This window comes from Sus scrofa, chromosome 13 (assembly GCF_054392235.1).
Source record: "Sus scrofa isolate SSC_HxYL_T2T_F1_AM1 chromosome 13, Sscrofa_HxYL_maternal_Yorkshire_Landrace_v2.0, whole genome shotgun sequence".
NCBI classification, from domain to species: domain Eukaryota; kingdom Metazoa; phylum Chordata; class Mammalia; order Artiodactyla; family Suidae; genus Sus; species Sus scrofa.
In genome coordinates this window covers 210351281-210378427 of record NC_139395.1, presented here as the reverse complement: position 1 = coordinate 210378427, position 27147 = coordinate 210351281, and the positions used below count along the sequence as shown (strand labels likewise).

General features: G+C 45.9%; 1 protein-coding gene across 13 annotated transcripts in view; it reads left to right on the top strand.

The window, feature by feature from the left end:
- The window catches only part of TIAM1 (TIAM Rac1 associated GEF 1), a 461825-nt gene that overhangs the window by 199359 nt on the left and 235319 nt on the right, over positions 1 to 27147 (top strand). For 2 of the 13 annotated variants that reach the window (XM_021070907.2, XM_021070902.2), the window contains exon 1: positions 25941 to 26062. The exons of the other annotated variants lie outside the window; for them this stretch is intronic. The gene's annotated coding sequence lies outside the window, so the exon portion shown is untranslated. Of the gene's footprint in view, positions 1 to 25940; positions 26063 to 27147 lie in introns of those variants that run through there. 13 annotated transcript variants of the gene reach the window in all.

The window sequence follows — 27147 nt, the reverse complement described above, 5'->3', positions numbered from 1 at the left end:
AAGCAGTCCCACAATCCAAACAAAATATGTCTGGAGGCCCCACACACCCTCAGGCCACCCAGAGGCATTTTCTGTGCATTCAGACCACAGCATTTCTTGGACCCGCTGTTTTTTTACTGACAATTTTAAACATTCACAAGTGGAGGGAACAGTAGATTGAACCCCATACAAACTCTTATGTTACCCAGCTTCAAGGATTAGCAACTCTCAGCCAAACAGTTTTCATCAACAAACTCCCGCCCCCACCCCCCAACGCCCCCATCCTGGATTATTTATAAATCCCAGACACCGTATCTTCTCATTAAAACATTAAACCCTCACTGACTATAACTCCTTAATGATATCCAGTATGTAGTCATTTTTCAAATTTACATTCCTGTCTTATAAAAAAAAAAGATTAAACAATATTTCCTTTTTATGGCCACACCTGTGGCATATGGAGTTCCTGGGCCAGGGATCAGATCTGAGCTGCAGTTACGACCTGGACCACAGCTTCGGCAATGCTGGATCCTTTAACCCACTGTGCTGAGCTGGGGTTCAGATCTGTGTCCTGGCGCTTCAGAGATAACACCAGTCCCACTGTGCCACAGGGGGAGCTCCCTCATGGCTTGCTTTTTGTTTTTTTTTTTTGTCTTTTGTTGTTGTTGCTATCTCTTGGGCTGCTTCCGCGGCATATGGAGGTTCCCAGGCTAGGGGTCGAATCGGAGCTGTAGCCACCGGCCTACGCCAGAGCCACAGCCACAGCCACGCGGGATCCCAGCCGCGTCTGCAACCTACACCACAGCTCACGGCAACGCCGGATCCTTAACCCACGGAGCAAGGGCAGGGACCGAACCCGCGACCTCATGGTTCCTAGTCGGATTCGTTAACCACTGCGCCACGACGGGAACTCCATGGCTTGCTTTTTGAATCACGATCCAAACCACACTCATGTTGCCGCTGATGGATACATATCTTAAGTGTCATATAATCACTAGGTTCCCCACTGCTCTCTCCTTTTCTTCCTTTTCCTTTATTTGTTGAAGTGACTTAAATCGTTTTCCTGTCTAGTTTCCCATATTCTGGATTTTGCTGATTGAATCCCTATGGGTTTGTTCAGAATTTGCATGCGAATTTCGTATCCTTAGTTTTAGAGCACAGAGGAATCTAGATACTTGTATTTTAGCAGTTTTGCCTTATTTCTCTCCTGCTACTGCATCGTTTAGACTGTAGCTTGCTGTTTTACGGAGTTTTTCTCCTGGTGCTAGGATACTGTTACACGTCTCCCGGAGGTCTCTTTGCCTTTACAAATAGGAGCGTATTGGAGATGATCAGATCTAAAGTCACAGAAGCATCTAGCTGGCTTTTGGAATCTGTGCATGGATCTATTTGAAGCCTATATGCTTTCCTGAAGGGTTCTGTGCTGCCTTGTGATGGGAAAACTTGGGTGTTATTTTTAGCTTTTCAAACTGCCAGGCAGCAAATGGGAAGCCTGCAGAATCATTTTGGATTAGGGTATTTTAGATTTGAAATCAAGGCACCTCTGTGGCACTCTAATTAAAAATGGCTCAGCTCAAGTGAGTAATTTGTTGAGCTATGAACAGTAATAAATTGCAGAAATGATTCACCTGGATTTTTAGGAAAGGTTATTTGGAAAGCTTAAAATCAATTATTTTGAAATATTAAAGATCTTTTAGGAGTGGAGCCTAAGTAACAAAGTAGGGAGTTATTATTATCAGCCTGAAATGTTTTTCCTTAAAAACTCTCCTTAAGTTAAAGTAATTGGTGAATTTCTTTCTTTCTTTTTTCTTCTTCATTTTTTTGTTTTGTTTTGTTTTTTGTTTTTGTTTTTGTCTTTTTAGGGCTGCACTCATGGCATATGGAAGTTCCTGGGCTAGGGGTTGAATCAGAGCTGCAGCTGCAGGCCTACACCTCAGCTATAGCAACGCCAGATCCGAGCCACATCTGCAACCATCACCACAGCTCATGGCAATGCCGGATCCTTAACCGACTAAGTGAGGCCAGGAATCGAACCTGCATTCTCATGGATGCTAGGCAGATTCGTTTCTGCTGAACCACATAGGGAACTCCTGAATTTCTTTTCTTTTCTTTCTTTTTTTTTTTTTTGCTTTTTAGGGCTGCACCTGTGGCATACAAAAGTTCTCAGGCTAGGGGTCAAATCAGATCTGTAGCTGCCGGCCTACACCACAGCTGCAGCAACACCAGATCTGAGCCGAATCTGCAACCTACATCATAGCTTTTGGCAATGCTAGATCCTTAACCCACTTTGTGAGGCCAGGGAGTGAACCCACCTCCTTATGGATATTTGTCAGGTTCTTAACCCACTGAACCACCACAGAAACTCCCCAAATTCATTCTTTTAATGGGAATCTTTTCATGAAGTATCTAACATTGCAGGTATGAGCCTCCTGTGGAAATTTACAGATGACCTGCTTTGGGGTTTCAGCACATTGATTTGTTGGATGCGGCTTGGATCTGGCGTTGCTGTGGCTGTGGTGTAGGCTGTCAGCTGCAGCTCCGATGCAACCCCTTGCCTGGGAACTTCCATCTGCCGCATATGCGGCCCTAAAAAGCAAAGAAAAAGAGTCTGCCTTTGTTCTGTAGCCCTTCATTTGTGGCCCGTGAAGCAGTTCAGAGAGGATGAAGGACTGATAATACGATTCTGTGATTCCAAGTAAGATATCATTTAAAGGAAAATATCATGGAGTTCCTATTGTGGCTCAGTGGTTAATGGACCTGATTAGGGTCCATGAGGATTCGGGTTTGATCCTTGGCCTTGCTCAGTGGGTTAAGGACCCGACGTTGCCATGAGCTGTGGTGTAGGTCGCAGGCAAGGCTCAGATCCTGCATGGCTGTGGCTGTGGCGTTGGCCGGCAGCCGTAGCTCTGATTGGACCCCTAGCTTGGGAACCTCCATTTGGCACTAAAAAGCAAAAAAGAAAAAAAAAAAGTAAAATATTATCATATAGGGGCCCGTTAGAGAAAATACCAACACACACGGACAAATGGGTAAATCAAGGGAACAGTGCGATGACCCACAGCCGTGTGATGAGTGCTTTTGTTACTAAACCGTGAAGAAATAGGATGTTGCCCCCTTGGTTGAGACCCAAAACGATGTGTTGTGTTCTGTTCCTTTGCTCCAGGAAGGATGCACAAGGCCCGTTGGATTTTCTGGCTACCCTTAACCGCGCTGTGCCTTCAGTAACAAGAAACCCTTTGCCAGATTGGTTGGGCGGATAAGCTTGGGTTGCATACCAAGGTATTCAGGTTTAGTTGCTATGGAGATCTCTTCACAAAGAAAAAGAATAGAAAAACCACTTAAAATGGGTAGCTAGTGAATTTAAAAAATGTATTATATTATTTTGATCTGTCTGCCTGGTACATCTAGTTCCATTCTGTTGACTAGGAAACTAAGTCTTAGTGTGACTCGGTTTAGAATCTCACAGTTTCTGATAGACCTAGAAGCAGATAAGTGATGTCGGCACTCTTTTATTTTTGTATGTTTTTTAAACTTTTTATTGTAAATGATTTTTATTTTTTCCATTATGGCTGGTTTACAGTGTTCTGTCCATTTTCTACTGTACAGCAAAGGGACCCCGTCACACATACATATACACATTCTTTTTCTTACATTAGCCTCCATCACACTCCATCATAAATGACTAGATAGAGTTCCCAGTGCTGCACAGCAGGATCTCATTGCTTATCCAGTGTCAGGACTCTTTTTTTTGTCTTTTTGCCATTTCTTGGGCCGCACCCTCGGCATATGGAGGTCCCCAGGCTACGGGTCCAAATGAAGCTGTAGTCACCGGCCTACGCCAGAGCCACAGCAACTCGGGGTCCGAGCTGAGTCTGCACCCATACCACAGCTCATGGCAACGCCGCAACGCCGGATCCTTAACCCACTGAGCAAGGGCAGGGATCGAACCCGCAACCTCATGGTTCCTAGTCCGATTCGTTAACCACTGCGCCATGACGGGAACTCCCAGTGTCAGGACTCTAAGCTCTATGACTTATTAGGCTTGTCGGATCTCTTTATAAGGGCTGGGGTGGGTGGGGGTGAGGGTGAAGGCTGAACCAGCTGGAGTTATACAGTTGGGTTCCTTTTTGTGTCCATCCCTCTTTGCTTTTTTTCTTCTTCTTTCTCTTAAGTCCTTCTTTCTTGCTTACCTGTCTACCTGCCTTCATGCCCTGGCTCACATGAGCCGTTCTTTAGGATCTGTTGACATCTGAATAGTCATGAGTCATTTCCGTACAAATTCTCCTACAAATTCAAATACCATCCTTTGTATTCCTTTTGTCTGCAGATTTGATCTCTGACACACTTCTGTTCAAGACTTCCATTGACGTGTTTAAAATCGTTTCTAAGCATCACCTTTTTTTTTTCTTATTTTTTTTTTGTCTTTTTTTTTTTAAGGGCTGCACCCATGGCATATGGAAGTTTCCAGATTAGGGGTCCAGTCAAAGCTGCAGCTGCCGGCCTCCACCACAGCCACAGCAACACGGGATTTGAGCCACTTCTGCAACATATACCACAGTCACAGCAACGCCGGATCCTTAACTCACTGAACGAGGCCAGGGATCGAACCCACGTCCTCATGAATACTAGTCGGGTTCGTTACTGCTGAGCCACCATGGGAACTCCAGGCATCATCTTTTTCATAGCCTAGTCTTTGGGAAATATACTGTGGAGGACGGCTGTATACAGGGTATAGCTTCTAAATGCTCATCATGAACTAGACCTTGAGTTTTCTCCTGATGGATGGAGGAGAGGAAGGACAAGGGCTGCTGTGGGTTCAGCACATTGATCCCCAGACTCAGAAGTCAGGGGCCACATGTTTTTCATCCTTTGCTAATGGAGGGCCGTGTTTCGTTTCATTCGGGACCTGCGTAAGTACTGTCTACTGGGCTTTGGAAGAATAAGGTCACTTGTTTCCTGTCTTTTTTAGTGTGAGAGACCAGACTTGCTTTGGACAAAGGGCAAATGCAACTTCAAGACATGGTATGCAATTTCCTTCCTCTCTCCATCTTCCTTCCTTTCTTTGCTTCCTTCCTCCCTCCCTCCCTCCCTCTCTCTCTCTCTCTCTCTCTTTCTTTCTTTCTTTCTTTCTTCTGGCCATGCCCTCTGTAGTTCCTGGGCCAGGGATCAAACCTGTGCCACAGCAGGGATCCTTCCAGTTCCACCAGGGAGCTCCTGCAGTTTATGTTCTGTGTCCTTTGTTGAGTATCCCAAGGGCCTACTATTCATGGCTGTGATATCACATGGTCGGAGGCCTGGTAGCCAACACAGCTCTTGCTGGATTTCCCCTCCCATCACACTTGGGCAGCAGGATCCTGTGGTGCCAGGGAGTATGATTCGACTCAGGTGTATCAAGCACCTGCTATGTTCCAGGTCCTATGAGATGTGCTTGAGATAAAGGAGTATGTGAGACACAGACCCTGCCCATAGGAACTGACAGCTCAGGGTGTGAAACTGACACGTGGTTACACATGTGGTAAACAGTGTGCGATGAAGGCAGAAGTCTGTACAGAGCCCAGAGCAGAGAGATGCCATCCTATTGGGATCTACTGGAGAGATCTTCTCTCCTGGTCCCTGTCCTGTTTGGAGACTGGATTCAAAATTCTCAGTGTAAGGGGTGACTTCTGTTTGCTTCCTGTTTTTGTAAGCCCTTCCCATTTTACATTAAACATTTTTTTTTATTATTTTATTGGGTGTTCCTGTTGTGGCTCAGCGGTTAACAAACCCAACTAGTATCTAGGAGGATGCAGGTTCAACCCCTGGCCTTGCTCAGTGGGTTAAGAGTCCAGCGTTGCTGTGAGCTGTGGTGTAGGTCACAGACATGGCTCGGATCCCACGCTGCTGTGGCTGTGGCCAGCGGCTACATCTCTGATTCACCCCCTAACCTGGGAACCTCCACATGCCACAAGTGCAGCCTAAAAAGAAAAAAACAATTTTTTTAAATTTTATTTTTATTTCTTTTGGCTACACCCAGGGCATGTGGAAGGTCCCGGGCCAGGGCTGGAACCCACACCACAGCAGTGACCTGAGCTGCCGCAGTGACAGTGCTGGATCCTTAACGTGCTGTTTCCACGCAGAAACTCCCCATTTTCCATGTATAAATGGCTGGGGAAAGAAGATCAAAAGAAGAAGAAGAAATCATAACATGAAGAGTATAGGAAATTCAGATTGCAGTGTCCAAGATGAAAGCTTTATTGGGAAAAAAGGCGTCCTGTTTCCATATTGTCTATGGTTTGTTTTTCCATTATAATGGCTGGATTAAGTAGTCACCATGGAGACCGTCTAGCTTACTGTGTCACTCAGCTTGGCTGCCATAACTGGGTACCATGGATGGGGTGCCTTGAACAATAGTACCTGTATTTCCTCTCACTTCTGGAAGTTAGGCATCTGAGGTCAAGATGTTGCCTGGGCTGATTCCTTCTGAGGCCTCTGCTTGGCTTAGACGTGGTCATTGTTTTCCTATTTCCTCAGTGGTCTTCCCTCTGTAACTGTGTCCTGATCTTAGGAAGACACCCATCCTATTGGATTAGTGCCCACCTGAATGAGCTCATTTCAACCTAACTGCTTCTTTAAGGATCCTGTCTCCAAATATAGTCATAGTCAGAACACATCAATTTTAGGGGACCCAGTTCAGCCCATACTCCTAATACAGCCTAAAATATTTACTATCTCCTCTTCAAAGAAAGATTTGCCCACTCGGGTCCATGCTGTGGCTCAATGATTTGGTGTCATCTGCCTGTCCTCTTTCTTCTCCCCTCCATCAGCACACGTCCACTTAGTTTTTTGGTTTATTTTCTTGTTTTAGCTTTTTAGGGCTGCACATAAGGCATATGGAAATTCCCAGGCTGGCAGTCGACTTAGGGGCTGTAGCTGCCAGTCTACAGCACAGCCACAGCCACACAGGATCTGAGCCGAATCTGTGACCTGCACCACAGCTCATGGCAACACTGGATCCCCCACCCACTGAGGCCAGGGATCGAACCTGCATCCTCATGGATATTAGCTGGGTTCGTTTCTGCTGCATCACAATGGGAACTCCCACATCCATCTGTCCATCCATCTGTCCATCCATCCATCCATGGTTTTTGGCCACCATGGCGTCCTCTGCTCCAAGATTTGTTCATAGAGGATGCAGAACTCTTGCCAGCAATTCCTGTAGGTTGATCTGGGCTTTCGTCTCTATCCATGGGTGATGTTCCAGTGATTTCTCAGTTCCACCATCTCACTCTCAAACATAGTTTCCTCTAGTCCCTTTTACTCAACTCCAGGTGCTGGTTGCACGTCCCACAGCGTGGATATTCGGGAGAAACCTTTGAAGGGCTTCTCATTTGATCATAATTGTAGATCGAGAAATGGAATCTCACTCATTAAGCTCTGAGAGAGCTCTATAAGCAATTTCATTTTTAAATGGCTCTTTGCTTAACAAATTTACTCCACCTGGGATACTTTAAATGTTTTGGTGGCCCATAGAAATGTGACACAATGTACTGCTGGGGCCTCTAATTCATCTCTAGGAACAGGGGGTTCTGTGACGCTCACCATGGAGTCACTTAAGAAAGCTACTGCCTGGTGCAACGAGGAATGCATTTTTACCTTCTTGCAAAGTGCTGAAATTGTGTACTTTATGATCAAGACAATGGAGAGATTATGAAGCTGGTGCAAATGACTCCCGCAGCCCCGCACCTTCTCCCCCGTTGTCAGGGAGCTGTGTTACTTTACACTTTTCCTCATAGTGTTTCTTTCTCAAAATTGAAGATCACTGATCTCTTTGGAAGCAAAGTGCTTGAGAAAATATACAGGAAGAGGCTTTTTGTTTTTTCTTCTTCCTGTGGTTCCATTGCATGTTGTGTGGTTTTAGAGGCACTTCCTTTGGTTGCTCCAAGCAGGGAGTTTCCTCAAAACCAGAGAGCTTGCTTTTGGAAGAGCTCTAAGATCATAATCTGAGTGCTGCAAAAGCATCTCCTGTTACTGCTCCCTTTTTGGTTCTTACTATGGGGGTGATGACCCTTCTCGCAGAACAGAGAGAAATATCAGATATTCACCACCATGTGGTCTTTCAACATTTGGAAAAGGAAAAAAAGAAAAAAAAATCCAAAAATTAAATAAAGAAATAGATAAAAAAAAATTAGGAGTTCCCATTGTGGCTCAGTGGTAACGAATCCAACTAGAATCCATGAGAACACGAGTTCAATCCTTGCCCTCACTCAATGTGTTGAGGATCCGGTGTTGCCGTGAGCTGTGGTATAGGTCACAGACTTGGCTCGGATTTGGCGTTGCTGTGGCTGTGGTGTAGGCTGTTAGCTGCAGCTCTGATTAGACCCCGAGCCTGGGAACTTCCATATGTCATGTGTGTGGTCCTAAAAAGACAAAAAAAAAAAAGACAGAAGGAAAGAAAATAAATAAATAAATAACTAGGAGACACATAGATGCAGTGTTAAAAGAAATTAAAAGAGAAAGCTTAGGAACTTACAGAATATATATATATATATATTTTAATGAAGATGTGGTGTAGCGGTGTGCTTGGATTACAGGACAGATCTTTGCTTCCTATCCAAGGAAAATAGCGACATCAACAATAACACCATTAAAAAAAGAAAGAAAGAAGAATGAAATCCCAGCCCTATTCGTTAGCATTTTGCATCTTAAAGGTTTAGAAACCCAAGTTGATTTAAGGTCAAAATGGAAAACTGTCTTGGCCCCTATAAGGAGCGGAATAAAGCTGCATTTAGGGAAGAGTTGGACCTAGTGAGGCCAGCACATCAGGCCTCTCTTTCTGTCTTTCCTCCCTGTTTTTGCCTGAGTGGGATTAGTTTTTCTCCATCTAGCTTGACCCCAGTAGAGACTTGGCTGCCAGGAGCTCCAGGCTGACTTCCTCACTATCAGGAGTTATTCTGGTGTTCCTGTCATGGCGCAGTGGTTAACGAATCCGACTAGGAACCATAAGGTTGCGGGTTCGATCCCTGACCTTGCTCAGTGGGTTGAGGATGTGGCGTTGCCGTGAGCTGTGGTATAAGTCGCAGACGCGGCTCGGATCCTGAGTTGCTGTGGCTCTGGTGTAGGCCGGTGGCTGCAGCTCTGATTAGACCCCTAGCCTGGGAACCTCCATATGCCCTGGGAAATGGCCCTAGAAAAGGCAAAAAGACAAAAAAAAAAAAAAAAAAAAAAAGAGTTATTCCCAAGGAAGTTCTCTGATTGGCTGATAGAGACAGTTAATCCACCTCTGGACCAATCACGGTGTCCAGAGGTTTGGGGTTTAATGATTATCACAGCCTGGATCATGGGCTTATCTTGGTGTCTCGGGATGGGGGAGGAAGTGTGGAAGTGTGAAGAATGCAGAGAAAAATAATAACAAAGGAGGAAAGAAATGGTCCTCACCATCCTGGGCAAAAAAGACACCAGAGCACTTGATGTTCCTGTTTATAGGCTGGATACTAAACAGAAGACAAATTAACTTCCTCACAGTGGGGGTAGGAAAGTTACAGTGCTCGTTGCTCTCAGCGACGGTAGATGGGCACTTCTTTACAAATAAAAATGTGGGAGTGCCTGTCCTGGCTGAGTGGAAATGATTCTGACTAGTATCCATGCCATGACGCGGGTTCGATCTCTGGCCCCGCTCAGTGGGTTAAGGATCCTAGGTTGCCATGAGCTGTAGTGTAGGTTACAGGTGTGGCTTGGATCTCACATTGCTGTGGCTATGGCATAGGCCAGCAGCTACTTCTCTGATTCTACTCCTAGCCTGGGAATTTCCATATGCTGTGGGTATGGCCCTAAAAAAAAGATTAAAAAAAATATGTAATATTCATGGGTCATGGTTCATCATGGGGACAAAGGCCAACACTGTTGGGTGGATGGCTTGAATCTTTGGGTGCAAAGTGGAAATGACCATTGTACCTGTCCCCCTTCTTTCTGGTGCCCCTGGATGATAAGTATCAGGCCCACGGCTCATCCTGTCCAGTGAATCCAGAGAAGAAGTTCAGGGGGGTGTGCTGAACCCATTCTTCTATGCTTCTTTCGTCTTAAAGCCATGGCAAGAGGAATATTCTTATACTGGTCAAATACAAAAACGTCTTTGTATATATGTGTGTATACATATATTAAATGCAGGTACCATACCTATCTATCTATCTAGTCTATCACCTAATCAATCATCTTTCTGACCACATTAAAGAAATGTCCCTTGAATCTATAACCATATGACCTACTATTTTAATGGAGGAGAATGCCTTCCTGCAGTCATTATTTCTTTTGGAACGAGTACTTTGTCTCATGTGTCATCAACTAACTCTCTTGCTCGTTGAACTTTTCAGAGTTATTATGAAGCACTGCTGTTTATGCCGGGTTTTATATCCTAGCCTAAAATTAAGAGGCTTTCTTATTTGGGGAGGGGGTTGATATTTGGTAGGAAATATTTTGCTCCAAAATAGTTTTCATGTGGATTTTCATTAACCCTTGTCAAATTGTGACGCGTGCCACATGCCCAGAATAGTACACAAGCCTTGACTGTTCAGCCTCGTGGGTGGTGTGGTCCTCACCAGCTCAAGAAATGGAACATTGCCAGCCCCTCCCAGAAGACTTCCCCTCCATCTTCAATCACAGTTTCCTCCTACCTCCTAAAGATATCAACTTGGCTGGACTTTTATGGAATCTTCTTTTTGCTTTTTTTTTTTTTTTTTTAACACTTCTATTACTCAAGAATGTCTCTGAGCACTGTAGCCCTGTTTTACTTGTTTCTGTACCCTGTATGAGTAGAGTCATTCTTCATTTGCTATTTGAGGTCTGATTTCATTTTTCACTTTAAGAAAATGAGATTCATCTCTCTTCCATATAGCTCTGGTTTGTCCATTTTCATCATGACACAATTTCATTGTATGAGTAGACTGTAATTGCTATAGCCATTCTACAGCTGATGAAATTTGAGTTAGTTCTAGCATTTGGCCATGACGACTAATGCTGCAAAGGACTTTGGGGGACACTGTTCCCAGTGCACATCTGCATGCATTTGTTGGGGTTCATCTCTAGGAGCGGAATTGCTGATGCCTCATCTTTAATAGCTCAGGCAGTTGACCAAATTCCACTCTCTCGGAGAGTGTAAAGGAGTTCCTGTTTTTTTTGGTCTTTTTGCCTTTTCTTGAGCTGCTCCCATGGCACATGGAAGTTCCCAGGCTAGGGGTCTAATTGGAGCTGTAGCCACCGGCCTCTGCTAGAGCCACAGCAACTCAGGATCCGAGCCGCATCTGCGGCCCACACCGCAGCTCCAAACACCGCATCCTTAACCCACTGAGCAAGGCCAGGGATCGAACCTGCAACCTCATGGTTCCTAGTCGGATTCGTTAACCACTGCGCCACGACAGGAACTTCAGGAGTTCCTGTTGTTTCATGTCCTCAGAGATGCCTGGCATGATCACTCATCTTAATTCTAGCTGTTCTGGTAATCAGTGGATTTCCTGGGTTTAATTTACATTTTCCCAGTAACCAGTAAGTCTAAGCTCTTGCTCTTAGTTTTAATGGCCGTTTGGAATATCCTCTTTTGTGGATTGTCTCCCAGTGTGGCTTGTCTTTCGTTCTCTTAATTCTTTTTTAAGTAAGTAAATAAGTGTTTATCCCATATGTAATCCGAATGGTTATTTATTTATTTATTTTATATAATGATTTTTATTTTTTTCCGTTATAGCTGGTTCACAGTGTTCTGTCAATTTCGTTCTGTACAGCGTGGTGACCTAGTTACACATACATGTATACATTCTTTTTTCTCGCGTCATCAGGCTCCATCATAAGTGACTAGACATAGTTCCCAGTGCTACACAGCAGGAAGAATGGTTATTTATTTATTCATTTATTTTTGACCACACCCACGGCATGTGGAAGTTCCCGGGCCAGGGATTGAAGGTGTGCCGCAGCAGGGACCCAAACCACAGCAGTGACAATGCCATATTCCAAACCCACTGAGCCACCAGGGAACTCCTATGTATGTCTTACTTAAATAAAATCTCTTTTTGACCCAGAATTACCCATAGGTACCTGAGATTATAAAAGATTTTTTCTTTCTTTCTTTTTTTTTTTTTGTCTTTTTAGGACTGCACTAGCAGCAGATGGAGGTTCCCAGACTAGGGATCAAATCGGAGCTGTAGCTGCTGGCCTACACCATAGCCACAGCAACATGGGATCCAAGCTGTGTCTGCGACTTACATCACAGCTCACGGCAACACTGGATCCTTAACCACTGAGCAAGGCCAGGGATCAAACCTGCATCCTCATGGATGCTAGTCAGATTCGTTAACCGCTGAGCCATGAGGGGAACTCCTCAGTTGATGTTTTTAATCCTTCCCAGATAATATTAAAGTATTAGACTATTTTAATTATTATTCTTATTTTTTTGCTCCCAACTGGTTTATAGGATATTGTTACAGTATATCATTTTTCTTTGCTATTATTTTAAACCTAAGTCATTATTGTTCAATTTCTGACTATATGGAATTTTAGGTTGGCAGTGCTTTTCTGTGACCACTTAGAAGAAACTGTTCATCATCTTCTGTCTTCTGTTCTGCGGAGAAATCAGCTGGCTGTCTGCTTTGTAGACATGTCTTCTTGCCGCTCGTCTGATTTTCTTTCTGTCTCTGGCTTTTCCAGTTCTTCTGTGCTATGTCAAGGTGTAAACATCTTTTATTTCTTCTTTTGGGGGTTCTTGAATCTGTGGACATCTGGATCTTGAAATCATGCATTTTGGGAAATTTCCACCCTATATCTTTTTTTTTTTTCCCTGCATTCTGGACCTTTCTCCTGTATTCTCTATGTTCCTTGTCTTTATCTTCTCTTTCTCTCTTTTTTTTCATATTTTTATCTCTCCATTCTGCCAATGAGTGTCGTGAAGAAGAAATAGTATTTCTCACTCAACAAAAGGTTTTTGGTCCTGTGGTGTGCCAGGCACTGTCATTTTGGGATGCTTCATTGAACAAAAGAAACAAAGATCTCTGGCTTTTGGAATGACCATAAGTAAGGAAACAGATGTTTATTAATTGAGGTTAATTGTTATTATTAGTATTTCTTCATGTGAATTAATTAAATTTAATAATATAATGTGTTAAGGAAAAGGAGGGCTGCTTTGGGAAGTGGGTCACTTTGGGGGGAAAGTGTGGGCCCAGTTAGGGTACAGTGATAAAAAGTCACCCTTTGAATGAAGACCTGAGGAATGGAAAGGAATTAGCTACTTGTATATCTGGAATGTTCCAGAAAGGGAGAGTATGTCTGGAAAGTTCAGGGCACATCAAGGAGGCCAAGTGTGCCTGAAGTGGCATGAGTGAAGGGAGAAGAAGCAGGAGACGAGATGGAAGAGGTAGGGACAAGTAGGAGGTGACAGGCTCCCCCCACCCCCTGCTTTTTTTTTAAAGGGCTGAACCCAAGGCATATGGAGGTTCCCAGTCTAGGGGTTGAATCCAAGCTGTAGCTGGCGGTCTACACCCAGCTATGACTGTGACCTACAGGGCAACATGGGATCCTTAACCCAGTGAGCAGGGCCAGGGATTGAACCTGCATCCTCATGGCTCCTGGTTGGTTTCGTTACCGCTGAGCCACAAGGGGAACTCCAGGCCCCTCTTAGGAGTTTGGCTCTTACCCCTGGGTCAAGCAAAGGAGGGATGTGATCCCATTTTCATTTTAAAAGGCTCCCTGGGATGAGAAGGCGCTATAGCTGAGCAAGTGTAGAAAGAGAGAGACTTGTTAGGAGACTCTTATAGTCCAGTAGGGGAAGGATGTGGCTCAGACTATAGTGGCAGCAGGGGAGGTGCTGAGAATAAGTTTACATTTAGAGTTAGAGTTAGAGGGGGAACAGGCATATTTCACACCTATAGAAATGCTGCAGTGGAGCGAGGGGATTTGAGGATGTAGAAGAGAGAGAGAGAAATTGCTGGAACGTTATCCTTGAGGGGAGGGAGTGGGGTGCATGGGGTCTAATCGTAGGTGGAGGGATTGGTTTGAGGTAGAATGTGGACAGTTATCCAAGGTCACAAGCAGGTGGGCAGAGTAGGGGGTGCAGATAGATGCCTGTCAATCAATATATATGGTTTCGGAAGTGGTGGTGGCCCTTCCGTTTGCTCCTAGAGGTAGGACAAGAATCATCAGCTGAGGAGTTCCCATTGTGACTCAATGGAAAAGAATCTGACTAGCATCCATGAGGACACTGGTTCGATCCCTGGCCTCTCTCAGTGGGTTAAGGATCCGGCATTGCCTTGAGCTGTGGTGTAGATCGCAGATGCAGTCGGATTCCATGTTGCTGGGGCTGTGGTGTAGGCTGGTGGCTACAGCTCGGATTCAACCCCTAGACTGGGAACCTCCATGTGCCACAGGTACAGCCCTAAAAAGACAAAAAAAAAAAAAAAAAAAAAAAAAAAAAGTATCATCAACTAAGAAAAAAGATGGGGAGAAATTGGGCATCTGGGAAGAGAAGGGCAGATGTGAACGTCATGAGAGGGTATCAAAGTTCTGGCAACATTGGCGTGAGAATCCTGATTTCACTAAAGAGCACTTGACGTCAGTGGCAATGGGTTTAAAGTAAGACCAATGGGTTGAGGTTTTTGTTTTTGTTTTTTTCTTTCAGCCAGAGTCACCTGTTTGGGTGCAGGTGCAAACTAGGCAGTTGGTTGGATTTGACCATGTTAGCGTCTTGCCAAGCAGACAGGACCCAGTGGAAGGGTGAGGAAGTAAGGAAGGGAATTTGGTGATGGGCCAAGGAGGACTGTGAGCCAGCGAAGCTGGGAGGACCAGCAAGGGGTGGAGGGATTGTCTCTGTTAGGCTCTTAGGAGTGATCTGGAAAGATGGGGGTGGAGAATTGAGGGTGGGGTGAGTAATATTGGCTCTATGAGGGGTTATTGGTATCTTTCCCTCTTTTTATTTATTTTCTTATTTTTTGGGTCTTTTTGCCTTTTCTAGGGCTGCACCTGTGGCATATGGAGGTTCCCAGGCTACGGGTCTAATTGGATTTGTAGCCGCTGGCCTAGGCCAGAGCCACAGCAATGTGGAATCCGAGCTGCGTCTGCAACCTACACCACAGCTCATGGCAACGCTGGATCCTTAACCCACGGAGCAAGGCCAGGGATTGAACCTGCAACCTCGTGGTTCCTAGTCGGATTCGTTAACCGCTGAGCCATGACGGGAACTCCTCTTTCCCTCTTTTTAACAATCCTATGTATATGGAGAGTTAGCGTGCCGTGTCTTGAAAAAAGTATTTGTGTATTGTTGGAATAAATGTATATATTTCCCCCCCCCTTGTTCCCTGTTTCTCTTCTTGCTATTTGGGATCCTTAAAAGAAGTGCAGAGGACTTTGGTCTGTGGTGTCAGGAGAGATCTCAGGCCTGGATGGTCTTGATTGTCCTTCTAGTCTTGGTTATCATCACAAAGATGGATTCAAGTTCAAGGCACAGATCCTTTTATTTATTTATTTTTTTAATGGCACCATCCTTGGCATATGGAAATTCGCAGGCCAGGAATTGAATCTGAGCTGCAGCTGCCGCCTACACCACAGCTGAGGCAACACTGGAGCCTTGAACTCACTGCGCCAGGCTGGGGATTGAACCTGTACCTCCAGAGTGACCCGAGCCTCTGCAGTTGGATTCTTAACCCACTGCACCACAGCGGGAACTCCCACAGATCCACAGATACCTGATGACACTGCCAAGCACACGTCTGTGTTTTTTTTTTTTTTTGCTTTTTAGGGTCACACCCTCAGCATATGGAGGTTCCCAGGCTAGAGGTTGAATCAGGGTTGCAGCTGCCGGCCTACGCCACAGTCACAGCCACGCAGCATCCGAGATGCGTCTGCAACCTACACCACAGCTCATGGCAACGCCAGATCCTTAACCCACTGAGCGAGGCCAGGGATCGAACCTGTGTCCTCATGGATGCTAGTCAGATTCGTTAACCACTGAGCCACGATGGGAACTCCTCTTCTAGGTTCTTGAAACAGAGTTGGGAACAAAATAGATACAAGTCCTTGCCCTTGTGGCGCTTACATTCTGGGGAGCAGAGAGAGAAACGATAAACAAGAAAATAGTTAAATAAGAAAATATGCTGTGTGTGTATTAAGGAAGAAAACCTAAAGCAGCGGAGGAGTTCCCTTGTGGCCTAGTGGTTAAGGATCTGGCGTTGTGACTGCTGTGGCTCAGGTCATTGCTGTGGTGTGGGCTTGGTCCCTGGCCCGAGAACTTCCACGTGCCACAGATGGGGCCAACATAATAATAATTTTTTAAAAAGCAGGAAAATGGGAAAGGGAATGTGTCTGAGGAGACAGGTGGTGGTGGAGGGTTGGGAGAGTGGTGAGGACGCCCTCACATAGATGGGACCTTGAACAAAGAGCTCAAATATAAGGTCCATATAATACCTGGGAGCAGATGGCACAAGCTGGCACCCTGTCCTTATGAAAACAAAAACCCATGCTAATGTCAAAGGCCATTAGAATATTGTTTGTGGTCATTGAAGTTGACTGAGTCAGTAGGTTCCATGTATGTGCCAGCAGCGTCTATGCAACTGTGGAAATTCGTGACAAGCTATATTCGTGTTGGGGAGGGGGCTGTCCCATGCGTGTTCCTTCAGGAGCCCACTGACCTCAGATCCAGCCAACCTGACTAATTTCTGCCAATGGAAAGTTCGATGTGGAAGGGATTACAGCTGTTCTTTAATGGGCTGAGTTCATCGGGGGTCAGGGAAAAAAAAAAAAACCAAAGCTCTCAGGCTTTGGGAGGAGTGAGGAGTCTGATGCACAAGCCTGAGCCTGAGGTGTGTGGATGTGTCGAGGCCAAGGTGGCTCACCTTGGTCATAGCCAGCCCTCCGCTAGGATTCTCGGCTTGGCTGGTTGGCGTCCTTATGACCCAATGCTGGGAGGGTCCTTTTCTCAGAAGCCAGGCAGCTGGGAGCGGACGGCTGAGCTTTGGTGTTTCGGGTGATCTGGTGAGGCTTGGTCAACCTGCTTGCGTGAACCTACCTACCCTGCGCCGACGTGGCGGCAGGTGTAACTCTTGGTCCCTACGCCAAGAGCAGTGTGTCAGCCTGTGAGTCACCTGCTGGGCTTTACTGGAAAGTCGGGGAGCGTGTGCACTGGTTGAGCTCGAGCACGATTCTGTTCATGATGTATTTCTTTTGACGGTGAACCAACAATGCAAGTAGGTTTAGTATAAAAATATCCACCCCAGAGTTAATTATCGCAGCCCAGACCTTGGCCTTGCCCCTTAGGGGAGACCTTGCTTCTACGAAAGGGCCCAGCGAATGCATTTGTGAATTTCCTCCATGTGCATTATGCATACGCTCTGACTGTTACCCAATTTAATTTGCTCCTCGGAGATACCTTGTTTGGTCATCTTCCTCAGATGGAGTGATGATTACCTTCTAGAAGCCTCATGACAAACCCTGAAGTATGTTGCTTGCCAGCTCCACTTGGCCTAGGGAGGGAGATGAGGTACCTGTGAGTAAGGGCAGGCTTCAGGAATCAGACTCAGCTCTGTGACTTTGTGAGCCAGGAACCTGGGAAGCCTAAAGCTGATGAGAACAAAAGAAGCCATATGTGTGCCGATGCCCAGGTCAATGATGGGGATAGGACTACAGGCCACGTTGGAATTACAGGCCTGCCTCCTCCTTGTGGAGCAGCTTTGGGCAGTTCACTTATCTTCTCTGTGCCTCAGACTCTTTATCTGGAAAATGGGTCTAGTCCTAGTACTTGGTTGAGCTGTCATGCGAACCAGGTACAAAAACAAGAGGAGCAGCCCCCCAGCTCCGTGGTTTTCAGAGTAAGTGCTCAGGAAATGTCAGTGACTCAGCCTCCCGTAAACCCACAAGCACAACCTGTCTCACAGACGAGGGACCGAGGCTTTACAAAAACTAGGTGAGAGGTTTGTGACTAGAAAAGGAATTTCTGGCCAGTCCAGGTCTGTTGCATGGGATATGTATGTAAAATGCCTGTTAAAATGTGTGCCATTTGGTATTTTCAGCTGGTAATTTGAGTTTGATTGATTTTCCCCTTCTCATGGTTCTGGACTCAGAATGCACCCTTTCAGTCTTCCTGATCTGCTTTGAAATTCGGGATTGGGACAGGCTGGTGGACCACCCGTGGCCAGAGGTGGCCTGCAGAGGTGGGACACCTGGCATGGTATGGAAGCTCTTGATATGCCAGGCCATGCCCCCTTTTATCTTCATAATTACAGGAGATTTAATTTTTTTTTCTTTTCATTTTAGGGCTACACTCGAGGCATAGGGTAGTTCCCAGGCTAGGGGTTGGAGCTACAGTTGCGGGCCTGCACCACAGCCATGTGAGTTCCAAGCCGCCTTTGCTGCTCACAGCAATGCTGGATCCTTAACCCACTGAGTGAGGCCAGGGATTGAACCTGCATCCTAACGGACACTATATTGGTTTTTGCTTTTTGTTTTTTGGGGTCTTTTTTTTGCTTTTCAGGGCCGCAAGTGCGGCATATGGAGGTTCCCAGGCTAGGGGTTGAATTGAAGCTGCAGCTGCCAGCCTACACCACAGCCACAGCAACACTGGATCTGAGCCTCAACTGTACCCTACACCAAGCTCATGGCAACAGCGGATCCTTAACTCGCTGATTGAGGCCAGGAATTGAACCCACATCCTCTTGGATACTACTTGGTTTCATTACTGCTGAGCCACAACGGGAACTCCTGCATATTAGTTTTAGATGAGATAGATTTTTATCTTTTTTATTTATAGAGGCCTTTTGTCCTGTGTTGGGGTACAGAGTTATATATGCACATACTGCCTTTAGTGTTGATTTGGTGGAACTTTTTTACAGCGGTAACAGTTGAGTTGGTGGAACGTACAGCAGATTTGTTTCAGTAGCTTCTAGGCTGAGTCTGCTGTCATTTTATTCTGTGAGTCTGAGTGGCTCATTTAACGCTTCTGACCTCAGATGAATGAGTGATTTATGACACCCTCCCTGCCCCAACCCCCAGTGCTTTCTGCTCTTATGTATACAAGTCTATGACTTTTCATGGGTCTATTGCCCTGGTTTAGGGCATTTAATATTTTGACAGACAGGCTAATTGAAAGTAGCCTTTGCATGTTGCATTTTTGTTTACATTAGGGAAATAAAATGGGCTTTTATTTTATTTCTTTGTTTATAAGAAAATTTATTTTTATTTATAAAAAAAATTTTTTATTTATTAAATTTTTTTGCTTTTTTAGGGCCACAACTGCAGCATAAGAAAGTTCCCAGGCTAGGGGTCGAATCAGAACCGCATCTACACCACAGCCACAGCAATGCCTGATCAGAGCTGCCTGAAACCTGCACCACAGCTTATGGCAACACTGCATCCTTAACCCAATGAACAAGACTAGGGATCGAACCCGCAACCTCGTGGATACTAGTTGGGCTCATGATCTGCTGAGCCACAGTGGGAACTGTGCTTTTAGAGACTAAACCATCTAATGTCTAGGTGTTTGGAAGGGAGAGCAAGATGAGTGGAGTCTCCCGACTCTAGAAGTCCCCTAATTTAATTGATTATGTCCCTGTCATGAGCAGAGAACTTTGTAAGGTGTCAGGTATTAAAAAATGCAGCAGCGGCTGTGTTCTTCTTACCCAGTTTCACCTGGATATGTTCTGGTCTGGAAAATGTGAAATGACAATTGCTGATGTATTTTCATATAAAATAAAAATAAAAGCTATTCTCAGCCATGAAAAAAAAAAAAAGAAGATGTTATATTGGTTGTCCTTGGTGGGCACCACGGCCGGTGTGGCTCACTCGGATGACCTTCATGAGGGGACTTGCTGTGTCCCCACAACAGGGATGTGGTAGGGACCCTGGGGGTCTTCAAAGAGTCCCCACTCTCTTTTTTATTTTTTCCTTTTCTAGGGCTGCTGCCCGCGGCATATGGAGGTTCCCAGGCAAGGGGTCTAATCAGAGCTGTAGCTGCCAGCCTACACCACAGTCACAGCCACAGCCACAGCAATGCGGGATCCGAGCTGCGTCTGCAACCTACACCACAGCTCACGGCAACGCCGGATCCTTAACCCACTGAGCAAGGCCAGGGATCGAACCTGCAACCTCATGGTTCCTAGTTGGGTTCGTTAACCACTACACCACTCCTGGCCCCCCCCACACTCTCTCATCTCACATGTAACTAGTGTCTCAAGTGCACTGTATCCATTATCAGAATATCAATAGCAATATAGAACCATTAAAAACATTCTCAGCACTAACAAACACAAGTTTGAGATACAGGCTTGGCTGATTTCCTGATTGAAAACCCTCTTTGCCTGTGCAGTGCCCTTACTCTTTAGGGAAAATTTGGGGGCATGTGCCTGTTTAAAGCATCTAACCCATTGTCAAGGGCATGTATTTCCATTTCCCATTTTACTGAAGGGGAAGCTGGATGGCTCGCTCTAAGTTCTTTAGCTGGTTGTTGGTGGAGCCTGGACTTGAACAAGGCCTTCTTACTTCCTGTCCTTGCTTCGTGACCCCAGGAGGTCTCCCCACTGGGAATGCTCCCTGACCCGGCTTTTTCAGGAGGCTGCAGTAGCGAGGATCGTAAGGTTATCCTGACTCTCCATGGTCTTTGGAAAGGAGGCAGGACTGAAATGAAAACTTAACTTCTGAAGTTCCCATCAGGGCTCAGCGGTAACACACCCAGCTAGGATCCTGGCCTCGCTCCGTGGGTTAAGGATCTGGCCTTGCTGTGGCTGTGGTGCAGGCTAGCAGCTGCCGCTCTGATTCGACCCCTAACCTGGGAACTTCCATATGCCTTGGGTGTGGCCCTAAAAAGACAAAAAAAAAAAAAAGTGACTCATCTTTGTACATTAGTTATTAGCAGGATCTGACTCTTGGTGCCAATAGTAATTATTATTGTTTATTGCTGCCAAACAGAGAGGTGCCTGAAAGATCCCACACCAGTGAGAATCCAGATGCCTCACCCCCACGAACCACATGTACCTCTTGTATGAGGCACACGGGGCCCTTGGCACCAACAGCCTCACTTGTGGTATGTGGGCAGGGCAGCATCTGGCCCCATATGGGTGATTGCTAGTAGTGCTAAGGGTTCATGGACTTCTCCTCTGTCTTTTTGTTACCTTTCTCCTCTAGTGGCACTTCCTCCCCCCTCCCCTTCACCCTTCCAATGACAAGCCTGGGTTCATGTGTAAGTATATGGGCCACCACCGAGTCCTGAAACTCCTGACCTTGGCATATGAGATCAAAAGTTGTTCTGCAGGGAAATGTGATTTGGGGCAATGAAAGCAATGGGAGTTTTAAAATCATGGAAACATATAATTGCAAGGTAGAGCTAGGAAGCCCGAGAAAAATTAATTGAACACTATCATTTCAAAGGGAGAGGAAACTGAATCCTCTGGGTTTTAAGGAACTTGCCACAGAGTCACTGCAGTGTATCCCGGAGGTGGCACTTAAAGGCTCCTAGAGTTTTCTTGGCCTCTTCCCAGCAGACGTATTTTTCAGGAATATTCCTGCTTTGAGGCTAGGCCTTCAATGTGCAGATAGAGAAACCTACTTTTAGACAAGATCGCCCGCGTTCAGGGTGGTATGGCCGCAGATGAAAACTACGTAAAGGGTCTCTTAGTTGCTGTACAGTTTAATTTTAAGTCGTAAAACATTCTTGTATCAAATCACATTGAAGGAGGGCTTTGCAAATCAAGGCACTGCCTGAATGGATGCACTTTGGTTTCCTCTCCGAGGAAAAGCAGGTCCCTTCCAGCGTGGAATCAAGGGTTTTCAAACATGTCAGCATTCCCGATCGGATCCTCAGATCACCAAGCCCAGGAGTGGGTGGGCTGGATCCATATTTAGCCTTTCAATCAGTTTCAACTATAAAAAATTGATTTTGGCAATCAGTCGGCAGCCAGCTGTAAAATGTATTCATGAAGAAGCTGCTGAATTTCAATAGTGACATTGCAGGATTAATAGGAACTGCGTTTGGATCTGCCGGGGAATTCTCTTTTTATTGGGATTCAGTTAATTTGCCTGGGTTCATACACACCGCAGTTGGGCTTCTCCTGCCTTGAGGTGAAGAACATGCTCTCTCTCCAGCTGTGTTAGTGATGCAAGGGGACATAGCTGATGGCAGTTTGGCGTGGGCATTTCTAACTTTATTTCTGGGGACCCTCCTTAGCTCCACATGCAGACTGGGAAAGGGCAGCAAGCCCCGTGGCAGGCGCTTGGCATCCAGTTTGCAGAGCTTCTCAGCTCAGCTGATGGCAATGCTTTGGGGTTAAGCGGCTTCGATTCCTGAGCAGGTTGGTTTTGAAGACCTTTGGACAGAAAACCCAGAAGATTCTTCCTTAAGGAAGGCATGTGGGTCACTGAGAACACCATTTAAAAGGAATTTTAAAAGCCAGCGATTTTAGATCTAATATATTAAACAGCAAGCTAAAGACTGAGTTAAAAATCTTTGGGGAAAATAAACTCTCCAGAGTTCTTTTGTTTCAGAGTATTAATTCAGCTGACAAAGGGAAAGGGGGAAGTTTAACCCTTCGTGGCCTTTTCCCCCCATTTACCAAATGTTTCCCAGCATGTATTTATTTTTTTATCATAGAGTCGTCTTATATCTGGTTAGCTAGCTCTTGTGTAAATATCCATTAGAAGTGTAAGGGCATCATAGCTTATAGCTGTTCAAGCTATTTTTACATAAATCTTTTCATTTGTGGTGGTGCATGATTATTTTTGTATCTTGTTCAACACTGTTCCCAGGTTCATCCTATGGTGGAAAATTGTTAAAAACAGAAGTCAGTCGTGCGCCCTCTACTGGTTGCATTTCTTTGGAACAGAAATAAACTGTTCATTGCTTTTGGTTGGGCTCATAACTGTGCTCACTTTTTCTTTTCCTAAATTCATTTCACTTTAAAAGCACAGTGAGTGGCATTAAAAACCGTAGGTTAAGAAGCTGGTACTAGGGAGTTCCCATGGTGGCTTAGCGATAACGAACCCAACTAGTATCCATGCGGACTAGGGTTTGATCCCTGGCCTCGCTCAGTGGGGTAAGTATCTGGCGTTGCCATGAGCTGTGGTGTAGGTCTAAGATGAGGCTAGGTTCCCAAGTGGCTGTGGCTGTGGTGTATGCTGGTGGCTATGGCTCGGATTCGACCCCTAGCCATGGTTATGCTGCAGGTGTGGCCCTAAAAGGCAAAAGAAGGAGCAGCAGCAGCAGCAGCAGCTGGCACTTCAAGGAGGGATCAAGTGTCTTCCTTACTATCAATTTGTCAAGTGGTGTGTGTGTGTATGTGTGTGTGTGTGTGTGGTCCCCATAGCCTGGCAGGTTTCCTCTTGTCATAGGGGTAAACGCTTTGGTGCAAAAAGACCCGCACCCCCAACCCCCCACCCTTGTGAGGCTTGTGGCCGCTGCCTGGGGGGCCTCTTGGGTTCTGATCTTTGTGGGTTTTCACCTGTGTCAGGTCAGCCTTTGCACCTGTGTCAGGTCTTTGACTGTCAGCCCCTGAATGAAACCAACAGGTGTTACGTATGCCCAGAGGTCATGTGGACTCTTGAACTCAAGGTGTCTTGTGGATTCCTCCCGAAGCAACAACCATAAGGGACTCTTTTCTTTTCTGGCTTGGGAGGTGGGCAGTAAAATGCCCAGTTTAATCCCATTTGCATTCCTTCTTCAAGAAAGTAGGAGAAAACCTATGGCATGCCAATGCAAAGAAATGCTTCTTAGGTAATGATGAGACCAGAAAAACCTTTACAAAGATGTCTCCCCTGTGTAAGTCCTTCATCCCGACGACTCGTAGACATCGGAATGCTTGCCTTTTTCCTGGAAGTGATTCATAACTTGCTTTTCGATAAGCTGTAATGTAATCCTTCCTGCTCTCCATGGAGTGTCTCCCGCTACTGATTGTCAATAGAGAGATGACTGATGTGGCCAGGATAAGCCTGACCCTGTGTCTCTTTCATCTCTTTTCACTCTGCACACCACGTCTCCTTCCCGAACCCTGTGGTGATGCTCAAGCGGATACCTTTGCTTCACAGCATCTTCTCCCCTCCCCCCGTCTTGCTTATCTTCATCCAAATTCGACAGAAGTTGTGGCTTCGGGTGTTGCATGGACCTGAGGCTGTGCCCCAAACCACTGACTGCTTTATTGCTTCTGACCTCAGCGCCCATTTCCTTCTGAGCCCCCGCAGATGGTCTTCAGCCATCCGAGGCAGCCCCCTGGAAATGAAGGAGAAATGCTAGCCCCTGTTTTCCTAAGTCCTGGGCGAGTCTCTTCCGAATGTTGGTGTTCATGGATGGAATAAATCCGTTAAGGGACCGCCGAAGGTGAACCTTCTATCCCAGGGTTTCTCCCCAGCCGCACGTCTCACGTCTTGGGCTGGGGAACTTGGTCAGAGGGGGCTTTCCTGGGTGCATTTTAGGCTGGTTTGGCAGCATCCTTGACTTTTAGCTATTTGATGGTAATAGCACGCCCAAGGTGTGCAACCAAGAATGTCTCCAGATATTGCTACATGTTCCCTGGGGGCAAAGTCACCCGCCTTTCAGGACCACTGCCCTATCCAAACGCTCCCTTCTCTTGTCATCCTGCTCCTTCGGCGTCTTCATGAGCATTCTTTGTTAGCCTCTTTTATTTATCAAATGGTCATTAAATTTTCTACTTCTGCCAGCCTCTCTGCAAGGCACGGGGGAACAGAAAAAGGAAAGAGGTGTCTCTGTCTTACTCATTTTTGAATCCATTTTGGATGGATCACGGTTTCCACTGTTTCGATTGTGACGTGGTAATCCCGAACGTTCCCTTTTCTAAGTATTGCTCCCCGCCTATAGCTCTGCCAGGCATTTGAGCAAATTAGGAGCTCTTTAATAATGAATGTTGTGTTTCTATTTCTGTAGTGTGTTTGTTTGAAAAAAAGGCCCTTGCAATGTGGGTCAGTATCCTTGGCTTTTGACACAGCCATCAACTTTGTAAAATGATAATGCTCTATTAATCTATCCATTTCATCCATGAATGCTTCACCTCTTTCAGATGTGGCCTCTGCTTGTCAGCCTGGATCTCCTGAGTTCTTATGCTGTTCTCTCTTTCAGTCTTTCACCAGCCACCTGAGGCTTCATTTAACGTGTGGTCCTTTTGGGTTTTATCTAATGAAATGTCTGTTTGGGAACCCAGAGCAAGCCCAGCTGAAGGATATTCATTGGATTGCTTTTGGGCGAACTTGGTGAGCATGAGTCTTTCAGAATTTTTAGAAACTGTGATATAAAGTTTGCTCATGGGGGAGTTCCCTTGTGGCACAGTGGGTTAAAGATCCAGCGTTGTCACTACTGTGGCTGGGGTTTGATCCCTGGCCTGGGAGCTTCCACCAAAAAAAAAAATTGCTCGTGGGAAGTCAAATTTACAGCAATTATATTTCAAAGAGGAGGGAAAGGAGAATGAATTTCAGGGTGGCTTTACAGATAGCTTCAACAAGATTTATAATTTTAAGTTTTTGTGTTGTATGATGGGGGTTCAATTATATTATTTTCAAATAGTTTTTATATCTGAAATGTTTTGTAGTAAGCTTTAAAGAAAAGATAGGTAGCTGATTTTTTTTTTTCTCTCTTGCCCTCCACTCAAACTGTTTAGGAATTAGGTCTCCACTTGCCCAAACTACCTAACATTCCTGCCGAGGGGGCGGGGGAAGAGGGAGTTAAGATTTATAGCCTTTTAAATCCGGTAAAAAGCACTGCTTTGTTGCCATATGCAATGAAGAAATAATTTGACAGGAATTGAGGCTTTCTGCAGGGCGACCAGGTTCACCTGTGAAATGGGTAAGACCTGTTAGGAATTAATTTCCCCTAAGGATGCGAAGAACCGACTGCTGGGGAGTTGGCCACGCCAAAGGGGAGAATGAAATTGGAGGCGGGGAGAGGAGGGAGGCGACGGTGGGCGGGGAGGAGCCACAAACCTTCTCCAACACACCCAAACGACCAGATTCATCCTAGCTCGAAACTTCACAAGTTACGCCCACTCCCACTGCCAGAAGCCTGGGGAAGGCGGCTGCTTCCTCATTTCTGTTGCTGCAAGTTTGAGAGATGGGAAGCTAACCGGGAGAAGCATGTGCGCCTCGCCGAGCAGTGGTGAGCTTCAATTTAAAAAACCCTTTCTTTTCTCCGGCGAATTTCTTTGTGTTGGGTGGTGAGATCAGCTGCGGAGGGTGGCGGGATGAGAGCCCCGGGCTCCGTAGCTGCGGCATGGGGACCCCGGGCGCCCAGGGACCTAGGCGCCTGGGGCCCCCCGCCGGGAATCGGCTCCAGGCTGCGCCGGGGCTGCCCGGGGAGGCCACCCATGTAGGTTCTGGCTCCAGGGAAAAGGGAGCCAGAAAGGGAGCCAAAGGAAGCCAGGGAAGAGGGAGCCAAAAGGGAGCCTCACTCCCCCAGCCCTCTCCCGCTGTGCCTTGTGTAACCAAGGATCGCCCAGAATCCAGGATCCGGAGGGAGATGGTGGGATGTTACCCACCAAAGATGCGCCCTGTCCTGCTGTCCTGCTCTGCGTTCAGTAATGAACTTCATGAAAGACTTGGCATTTAAGCGACGGAAACTTCCGAAGGAATATCCTGAAGTGGTGGAGCTCAAAAGGCTCCTGGATGGGAATGCTGGAGTGAGGCAGTCTCGGTTTTTCATTCATGTGTCTGATAAGTGAGTTCAGCTCGAGGCTTCCTGGCTATTGAGGTGTCATTTGTTTAAGCGGATTTTTTTTTTTTTTTTTTAAGACGTTGGTCTTTCTACAGCAGCTGGTTTATCTTTAGGTTGATTGCCTAAGTCGAATTTGGGTAGGGTGGGGAGAGGAAGCTTGGGTGGAGGGTGGCACTGGGGTTGGGATGATTGCGAGAGACACTTAATATGTCTCAGCAAATGATAAGTTTGGCCAAAAGCAAACATTGTTTAGGTTCTTATTTCCAGCCTCTCGAGGAGCTTTCGTTTGACATGTGCAGTGTTTACTCACTGCAGGGGGTTTAGATGGAGGCTTCGGGTTAACTATTACCTGTGGCATTTATTTCATATCTGATCAACAGGTCATTATAGAGCAGTGAGAGCCTTGTCTGTGTGTGTGTTTTGCAAGCTAATCCTTTGTAAGAATTTTTAGAGAATTGTCTTACTTTGTAGGGCCAGAAACCAAGGAGAATGAACGTGTGGCTCATTGTATTTATTAAAAAACCAAATTT